The sequence below is a fragment of the Bufo bufo genome, chromosome 1 (genome assembly GCF_905171765.1).
Source record: "Bufo bufo chromosome 1, aBufBuf1.1, whole genome shotgun sequence".
NCBI lineage: Eukaryota > Metazoa > Chordata > Amphibia > Anura > Bufonidae > Bufo > Bufo bufo.
Genome location: NC_053389.1, coordinates 391,712,703 through 391,723,230, shown reverse-complemented (window position 1 = coordinate 391,723,230; position 10,528 = coordinate 391,712,703). Strand labels below are relative to the sequence as shown.

The window sequence follows — 10,528 nt, the reverse complement described above, 5'->3', positions numbered from 1 at the left end:
ATCCTGCCAAGCACAACGACCATTAAAGTGAATTAGAAATTCATCCCATACTGCTAAATCGTCTTTAAGAACTCTGGTGATCCTAACATGCGCATATGGAGATTTTAACCCTTTCGTCGCCATATATAACCTACGGGAAAAAACACGACCTACCGGAATAACCCTTGACGCAAAAGCCAGTACACCTAATAAGCTCTGTACCTCTTTCAGCTGGGCTTTCTTTACTGAAACAATTTTCCTAATTAACAATCTCGCCTTCTCAATTTTTTCCATAGGCAACCTAACTTCCATATTAACTGAATCAATTATAATACCTAAAAACTCGATCACCTGACCAGGCCCTACTGATTTCTCTTGTGCTAATGGAATACCAAAATAATGACAAATTTGAGAAAAACCTTCACATAAACGAGAACAATCATTAAAATTACCAACAAATAAAAAATCATCTAAATAATGTATAACATTCATAGAACCCAACTCTTTAATAACAACCCAGTTCAAAAAGGAAGAAAATGACTCAAAATAAAAACAAGACCAAGAAAACCCCATTGGCAAACATTTATCAAAGAAAAATTGACCATTAAAATGAAAACCTAATGAATTAAAACCTATCGGATCTACTGGCAAAAGACGAAAAGCGGCCTTAATATCTGCTTTTGCCATAAAACACCCTTCCCCAACAGAACGTATAAGAGAAACAGCATCATCAAAAGAAGTATATGCTACCGACGCTAAATCCTTATCCAAAGAATCATTCAAAGACTCCTTAGCTGGGTAAGATAAATGGTGGATCAATCTAAACTCATTGGGATTTTTCTTTGGAACAATTCCTAACGGGGATACCCTAAAATCGGAAAAAGGTGGAGAATTAAAAGGACCAGCTATCCTACCCTCCCTCAACTCTTTAACAATCTTATCCTCAACCACATCTAAATGCTTCTTAACTGATGGCAAATTATCATTTATTAAACAACCTTTCCCAGTAAATTTTGGTACATAAAAACCATTAACAAAACCTCTATGAATTAGCTCCGCCTTCAGACGGTCTGGAAACAAATCTAGCCATGGGAGCATTTTTTCCCACTTCACTGGTGTCTGCGCTTTTTGAAAAATCTCTGTTTGATTGATTTTGTACAGCGGATTGGTTAGATTTTTTAAAACACCGAAAAACAGGATGTGCGGCCGAGCAAAATGAACACTCGTGCCTGTATCTACAATTGTTCAACCATCTGCATGCAGACTCATTGTATGCGAAACAAACACCTTTTTTCGCAACAGCACCAGACACCATTGAATTAAATGGCCTACTCTGAAAACCACTCTTTTGCGGCAACATTAGACTAAGCCAAAGACCCACGTCCTTAGAACCCCAACTCATGTTACTATGTACCGCTAATTTCTGACGAAAGGTCTCATCATATGTAAACCATGCGAAGCCCCCGAAATTGCGGTACGCTTCCAAAATGGAATCCATATGCTGAAACAAACCAACACTACTATTAGGATGCTTTGCACAAAATACAGAAGAATAGATAAAAAAGGCCTGCAGCCAATTATTAAAAGATCTTGGCGCAACCCTCTTCCTATCCTCCTCCTTCTCAAATGCTTTCTTCTCAATTTTAAATGTATCTTTTGTAGAAGGGAGCAACGATAAAATATCAATGTACTCCCTCCTCCAAATTTTTTCCTTTACTGACTGAGACAAATGAAACCCCAAAGGAGAGCTGTCACACGTCAACGCTTCCTTTAAACAGGTCTCACTTATGCCAGCCCCGTTATCTAAAACTACAGTATTAGCTGACTTATTACTACTTAGAATATCAGCACCTGCATCAGCTGAAATATCCTTCCACACTGATGCAGGCTGATCCACTGTAACAGGCGCACTAGCTGCAGCCCATTCCGAAAACAATTTAGCTAAGCTACTTAACAATTTACTGTCATTATTCCCTATGTCGGTGGGCAAAGCAAAGCTCTGCCCACATATCTCCTCACCAGACTCCGGTCCTTGGTCCATGCTGGGAGTGCTGGAGGCCGGCAGTTGCGTTCTACTCAAAACCCCAGGTTGCGATACCGCACACCTGGAGGAGGAGCGCATACTGCTACCTTTCCTGGAACTTGCTTCTGGTGGCGAATAAGCCCTCTTTGGCCGCTTGATCCGCTTGGAAGAACGCGATTCAGCGCACTGGGCCGCGCCTCTTGATGACCTCACAGGCGCTGATACAGTCGCTTCATCCCCGATGTCATCACGCAGCGCGACGTTACGTGGCGCATCTTCTACCTCAGCCGAACAGCCGTCAGCCAAGCAACGCTGAAGCCACGCCTCTCCTCCTCTTGACTCGGCGCGCTGAATAAGTCTCTGCAGGAGTTCTTCCATCAGAACGGTGAGTTCTGGCTTCTTTTCCAGCTGGACTGTAACGGTCTTCTCTCACAAAATCTTCAGCTACACGAAGCTCTTGACTCGGCGCCGCTCCACTTCAACAAACGCCAGACTGTTCCTTGGCTCCGCTTTATAATATACAGTCCGCCGCTACTTCTCCGCTTCTTTACAGGTACATACGGCTACTGCCCCACCGCCGCCCGCTTCTGCCTGGAAATGCCGACGAAGCAAATAGCTCTTTTGCAGCTACGCCGGCAATATACCAGGGCTTCAGACGATGACCTCTCCTTCCAGGCTACGACGTCCTCTTCATCCAGGCTCCGCGGCGGATAAGCTCCGGACCTGCTGAAATCCTCTTTAAATAATCAAATCTTCCCGCCCAAGAATATCAACTTCCAATCAGGAACAGGCAGAAAACAGGTACCTCAGCAACAGGTAAGCAACCAGGTACCAATCAGATTCCTCAATTAAAATCACCTCAGGAAAATGTAAAAGAACATATATTTAAAACCAAAAGGCGGGAAAATGATAAAATATAAATTAGCTTAACCCCTACACTACTGCTCAATGCACCATGGTGGGCATTCAGTATAACTTCTGTGCCCACTATCATTATCTACACTAGTGTTATCTGTGGTTTTTACATAGGACTGCAGGTAACACTACCACATGATCTACACTAGTGTTATCTGTGGTTTTACATAGGACTGCAGGTAACACTACCACGTTATCTACACTAGTGTTATCTGTGGTTTTTACATAGAACTGCAGGTAACACTACCACATTATCAGCTCTAGTGTTATCTGTAGTTTTACATAGGACTGCAGGTAACACTACTACATTTTCTGTACTCAGATAGCCAGTACTGTGTTATCTGTGTTGTTACATAGGGCTGCAGGTGATATCTACTACATTATCTATACTCAGAGAGTTATCACTATGAGACCGGTAAAAATGTGAAAATAAATACAAGACGGATCCGTTCTTGCAATGCATTTGTGAGACGGATCCTCATCTGGATCCGTCTCACAAATGCTTTCAGTCACATCAAAATCAGCGGATCCGGCGGGCAGTTCCGATGACGGAACTGCCCGCCGGATCACACTGCTGCAAGTGTGAAAGTAGCCTAGGTGGCTGTTTCTTCGCCAAAATGCCATTAACCATTACCACACCACACAAATAAATAAATAAATAATGCAGCTGCGCCTGCCAGGCTTGAGCAGGTATATGTGTGAATAGGGAAGATGCTGAGATCCGGCTGTACCTCAAGCCTGGCAGGCACAGCTGCATTATTTAAAGGGAGGGGGGGGGGCCCATAAATTTTTTTTGCTATGGGGCCCAGTCATTTATAGCTACGCCCCTGATAGTCAGGCGAATTTTAAAACCCACAGGGACTCTTTCTGGCCACAATAGTGATGGAAAAGTTGTTTCAAGGGGACTAACAACTGGACTGTGGCATGCCGGAGGGGGATCCATGGCAAAACTCCCATGGAAAATTACGTAGTTGACGCAGAGTCGGGTTTTAATCCATAAAGGGCATAAATCACCTAACATTCCTAAATTGTTTGGAATAACGTGCTTTAAAACATCAGGTATGAGGTTGTATCGATCAGGTAGTGTAAGGGTTACGCCCGCTTCACAGTGACAGACCAAACTCCCTGTTTAACGCACCGCAAACAGTCTATTTGCACAACCGCAAACTGCACATTTGCACAAGGTTGGATACCAAGCTAGCCATGTCCCGTTCCTTGTCCTCACTGACGTCATTGAAGGTCTCTTCCTCCACCCAGCCACGTACAATACCAAGGGTCCCTGAAAGGTGACAACAAGCCCCCTGGGACGCCTGCTGTGGTTGGTCTTCCACCTCCTCAAAGCCACCTTCCTCCTCTGACTCCTCTTCTTCAGACTCCTCTCTCTGCGTTGCCGCAGTTTCAGCAATCGACAACGACAAGGCTGCTTCTGGTGGTGATGGTGACCACAACTCTTCCTCTTCATGCTCATCTACGGCCTGATCCAGCACTCTTCGCAGGGCACGCTCCAGAAAAAACGCATATGGGATGAGGTCGATGATGTTGCCTTGGGTTTGACTGACCAGGTTTGTCACCTCCGCAAAAGGACGCATGAGTCTACAGCCATTGTGCATGAGCATTCAGTAACGTGGCCAAAAAATACCCAGCTCCGCAGAGGCTGTCCTCTTTTTTTTTAATTAAAAAAAATCTGTTCTTAACAGTTTAATCCTTGTTACGTCCCCTATCAGGGGACGTGTATGGAACAGATTTTAGGAACCGGGAGATAGAAAAAGATGCTTGGTCGGTCCTCTTACTTCCAATTTTGGGCACTGCGCGTGCGCCGTGTAATGTACTGTGCAATCCCAATATGAGTGGTGTGTTTAAGTAGTACTATTCCCATCAGTTCAATCCCTGTTACGTCCCCTATCAGGGGACGTGTATGGAATAGATTTTAGGAATCGGGAGATGGAAAAAGATGCTTGGTCGGTCCTCTTACTTCCAATTTGGGGCACTGCGCGTACGCCTTGCAATGTACTGTGCCACCAGATATGAGTGGTGTGTTAAGTAGCACTATTCCTATCAGTTTAATCCATGTTACGTCCCCTATCAGGGGCCGGTGTATGTAATAGATTTTAGGAACCGGGAGATGGAAAGAGATGCATGGTTGGTCCTCCTACTTCCAATTTGGGGCACTGCGCGTGCGCCGTGCAATGTACTGTGCCACCAAATATGAGTGGTGTGTTAAGTAGTACTATTCCTATCAGTTTAATCCCTGTTACGTCCCCTATCAGGGGACGTGTATGGAATAGATTTTAGACAACCGCAAAGAGTTGTCAATAGTTGATACACTCATGACATAAATTTTATTCCTCTATGCGTCTGTCACGAGGGTGTCAAGAACCAGGCCTGACTCCGTTATACCCGGGGTCAGGAAGTCGCAGCGGTTGGCTACACGCTCTATGTAAGATAGGGCTGTTTCCTTATGGTAGCTTTCTGGGTTTGCTTTGCAAACCCTTTTGGCTCACTCAGGGATCCGTAGCTCCTTCTCCTCAGCTGTTCCTTGTCCAGCACTCCCAACCTCCTTATATTCCCCTCTCACACTTCTCTGGTTGCCAGATATAGCGCTTCCTGCCTTGACATCTATTCTGACCCTCTGGAGCTGTGTTGCTGTGTTCTCTGGTAGTTGGTCCAGAACGATACCCTCCGGATCCCTGTTGGACCTTTGTGGTCGCCCACCTGGGTGTATGTGTTTGTCTGTTTTGTCTGTCCTCTCCCTGGTGTTTCCCTCTTAGTGACAGTGGTGCGGACTAGCGATCCCACCGGCCCGTTCACTATCTAGGGCTCATTTTAGGGAAAGCCAGGGTTTACGCACGTGATCGCCGCACGGGTGAGGAACCCGTCTAGGGACGTCAGGGCAGTCAGGTGCCAGCCGCAAGGTGAGTTAGGGGTCACCACCTTTCCCTCTGCCTTGGGCAGGGCTTTCCCTTTTTCCTCCTTGTGTGTGACGCCGGTCATTACAGCGTCAATCTTGGTGTAGTGATGACTGTGCTTGTGCGCACGTTTAAGAGATTGCAGGCGATGGGGGTTTTTCAAAGTCTATGGTCCTGCTGAGGTAGTTCAGTGACAGTTAAGTGACCCAGAAAACAATGATGTGCAGTGTGGGCCCATTGTTGGCCTAGTAGGCTCTAATGATCACCTTAGATGATCACAAAGAAGATTAATGTTTTTTCTATGCAAAATTATCCAGCCGATCGCTTTTGGTCTGTTCACAATGAAGCAACGACCTTATCATCTGGGGTGTGCCAACATTGCCAACACACTCATAGAGGTTGTCGCTTCATTGTGATACGCAAGCCCCTTCATCACAACAAGGTAACGATCATGAAGGGGAATTGACACATGTATGTGCCTTTTTTTTTGTTTTGTTTTTGCAGCCACAGTGCAGCACCAGAGGCCAGGAGGTTATGAAAGAGGATGGAGTAAGAGGAGTAGAGGAGGTGTCAGCAGGCCTGCCTGCAAGTCGTGACAGCCGTCAGCAGGTTTACCTTAATGCGCAGTGTAGGCGATATACCTGCCCTGACCGTGCTTTGCAGACCAAGTATCAGTGGTCAGATGGACCCTTGCCCCAACACTGTGTGCCAGACATGTCATGACTTCCTTTTGCACAATCGAGTACAGGTTGGGGATTGCCATTTGTGCAAAGAAATTTCAGCCGGGTACCTTCCACTGCGGTGTCCCAATAGCTAAATTTTTTTGAAGGCCTCAGACTCCACCAGCTTGCATGGTAAAAGCTGGCAGGCTAAGAGTTCCGACAAGCCAGCTGTCAGACGCCGGGCAAGGGGGTGACTTTGTGACATTTGCTTCTTACGCTCAAACATGTCTTTGACAGACACCTGACTGTGGGCAGATGAGCAGGAACTGCTCAAGGCGAGAGACGGAGTGGCGGATGGTTGAGAGGGGGCAAGGAGGACAGCAGTGGTTGACGTGGCTGAAGATGCTGGACCAGGAGGAGGATGGCGGCTTTGAGTTTGTGTGCTGCTTGTACTCATGTTGTGTTGATCCCATAGGCATTTGTGATTTGAGACCATGTGCCTTCGCAAAGCAGTTGTACCTAGGTGGGTGTTGGACTTCCCATGACTCAGTTTCTTTTGGCACAGGTTGCAAATGGCATCGCTGTTGTCAGAGGCAGACACACAGCAAAGGAAGCAGCAGCGGGTACAACATCATCATCATCACACCGTACGTCCATGTGTGCCTGACTGAGACATATCCCTGTTATCTGCATCCTCTGGCAATAATGGTTGCGCATCATTTATTTCTTCCAACTGATGTGTAAATAACTCCTCTGACAGATCAAGTGAAGCGGCTGTGGTGCTAGTGTTGGTGGTGGCGGCAGGCGGGCGAGTGGTAACTTGAGAGGTGCCCGAAGCTGAGCTGGAGGAGGATGGTGTGTCAAGGTTCCGAGTGGAAGCTGTAGAAGATTGGGTGTCCTGTGTTAGCCAGTCAACTATGTCCTCAGAACTTTTCGAGTTCAGGGTATGTGGCCTCTGAACACTAGGCATTATTCTAGGGCCAAAGGGAATCACAGCACCACGACCACGATGGCCCCTGCGGGGTGGCCTGCGTCTTCCTGTCATTTTTTTTAGATTAGTTGTACTATGCGTGCAAGCTACTGTGACACCAGATATGAGTGGCACTGTGCACTGGCAGTAGTTGGCACAGTACACACTGTAGGCCTAACACACACGCTTGCAGGCAAGTAACGGCAATTAAATTACAGTCAAAAATTTTTTTTTTTTTTTTTAAATGTAATCTACTGTGACACCAGATATGAGTGGCACTGTGCACTAGCAGTAGTTGGCACAGTACACACTGTAGGCCAAATTCACACGCTTGCAGGCAAGTAACTGCAATTATATTACAGTCAAAAAAGTGTTGTTTTTTTTAAATTTAATCTACTGTGAGTTGCGCTGGTGACACTATGCACTTGCAGGGCCTGAAACACACTGACTGCTATTATTTTACAGTCAAAATTGTTGTTGTTTTTTAAATGTAATCTACTATGACACCAGATATTAGTTGCGCTGGTGACACTGTGCACTTGCAGGGCCTGAAACACACACGCGTGCAGGCAACTGACTGCTATTATTTTACAGTCAATTTTTTGTTTAGTTTTTAAATGTAATCTACTGTGACACCAGATATGAGTTGCACTGGTGTAACACTGTGCACTTGCAGGGCCTGAAACACACACGCGTGCAGGCAACTGACTGCTATTATTTTACAGCCAAAATAGTTTTGTTTTTTTTATGTAATCTACTGTGACACCATATATGAGTTGCGCTGGTGACACTATGCTCTTGCAGGGCCTGAAACACACACGCGTGCAGGCAACTAACTGTTATTATTTTACAGTCAAAATTATATATATTTTTTAAATGTAAGCTACTGTGACACCAGATATGAGTTGCGCTGGTGACACTATGCACTTGCAGGGCCTGAAACACACACGTGTGCAGGCAACTGACTGCTATTATTTTACAGTCAAAATTGTTTTTTTTTTTAAATGTAATCTACTGTGACACCAGATATGAGTTGCGCTGGTGACACTGTGCACTATTATTTTACAGCCAAAATTGTGGTTGTTTTTTTTTTTTTTTTTTTTTGTAAATTCTTTATTTTCAGAATATTTCAATCAAGCTATAGACAAACGTTGGCCATAAATTAATAGTATATAGAGTTAATGTCAAAGGTCATAGACATAACATATAATAACTACTTGATGTAACCTCACAGATCCATAAGTAGTAACTCGTGGTAAAGCAATGATCACAGTCTCCCATATTACTCCTTGAGGTGTTAAATAATGACCAAATTATAGCATAGCGGAGTGTCAAAGGAGACTATGGTTATCTGGATCATATGCCATTTATACATAAAAGGAGAAAAAGAAAAAGAAAGAGAAAGAGAAAAAGAAAAAGGGGAATAGAAGGGAAAGAAAGAAGAAGAAGGGGAGGGGGGAGATAAGAAGCAATGGTTAAGCTACTTCAGTGCTCAATAAATCTGAAAATGAGTAGAAGGACTAAGCTCGAGAATAGGGTGTCAGGTGGCGCCAACCCACCTGTAGTTTGTTATGTTATGGAGATGCCAGCTTATTTCACATCACTGCCCATCGCCCAGTGACCTCCAAGGGTGCAAGGTTTTCAGAAATTTCTCGTGGTTTCTGTTAATCCAACTTGTCATTTCTTCAAAACTACAGATTTGATTTACTTTGGCTATCCATTCCTTTATTGAGGGAGCATTCGCGTCTCTCCAGTGGAGAGGTATGATAGATTTGGCCGCCGCTATAAGGTGAGTCACTAAGTTGTGTTTGGATGGCCTGTAAAGGTCGGTTGGAAGTGAGAAGAACACCATTTCAAGTGTGATCTTTAGCTCAGTGGCCAAGACTTTATTTATTGTCTTGTTGACGCCTTCCCAGAATGGGATGATTAGAGGGCATGTCCACCATATATGGGATAAAGATCCCTCTCCATTGCCACATCTCCAGCAAAGCCGATCAGGGGACAGACCACATTTGTGTAAGAACTCTGGAGTTCTGTACCATCTGGATAGAAGCTTGAAATGATTTTCCTGCAATCGTATACATGGTGATGATCCATGCGAGAAAGCCAGGAGCTTTTTGAGTTCCTGGTCTGAGAAAATAATATCAAGCTCCTTCTCCCAGTCTCTAACATATAGAGGTTTTTTTGCCTCACTCTCAGCTCCCACCAAAGCGTATATTGCTGAAATTTTCCTCTGTTTACGGAGTGGGGACAAAAGAGTTTTTTCAAACTCTGTCAGTTGTCTCACTGAGTTGAACTTCTCTCTCAATCCTCCGCACACGGCACCTATGTATGCTCTTGTGAGAAAAAAGCTAGGGGAGTTTTTTATTCGTTCTGGTAACCTGCTCACTATAGATGTTTCTGTGTCTGGGGTTAACTCCCCCAGTCTAACTTGCGCTAATGATGACCATATTTCCTGGTGAATATCTCCTTTATTTCCTAGAAGGTCAGGAATGAGGTTTGCAGGTAATAGAGGGGACGGGTCAGGTGCTAGCTTTTTGCCTAGTTCTTTCCATGTCTCTCTTATCCCTTTCAATAAGGGCTCTGTATCTTTATTCTTAGTTTGACTCGTGTCAGTTAACCAGAGAAGCTGTTGGAGTGTAGGCCCTACACTATATCGCATGAGTTCTAGTACGTCTGGTTGTCTCTGAGGATCTACTAGCTCCAGCCATCTATTTAGTTGTATCGCTTGATAATATCTCGAGACATCTGGAAGTCCTAAACCACCGCCTGTTCTATTCCTAACTAAGAGATCATGTGCTAGCCTGGGTTTCTTTGCATTCCATAGGAATTTCAGAAAAAGTCTCCTAATCTCCAGGAAGAATGTTTTTGGTAAGTGTATCGGGACCAATTACATGACATATAGGATCTTGGGGAAGACGTAAGCTTTGATCACATTTTTTCTGCCCATCCAAGACAGATAAGGCATGTTGTACTTCAGTAGAAGTTGTGTGATGTCCTTTTTAAGGGGAGTGTAGTTGCATTTAAATAGATCATCTAGATTCCTTGGGATCTTTATTCCTAGGTGATTTAT

At 44.7% G+C, this 10,528-nt stretch overlaps 1 pseudogene; it reads left to right on the top strand.

Annotated features, from left to right (window-relative positions):
• The first annotated feature begins 4,574 nt into the window (after positions 1-4,574).
• On the top strand, positions 4,575-4,746 carry LOC120987368 (annotated as a pseudogene).
• Positions 4,747-10,528: the final 5,782 nt, after the last annotated feature.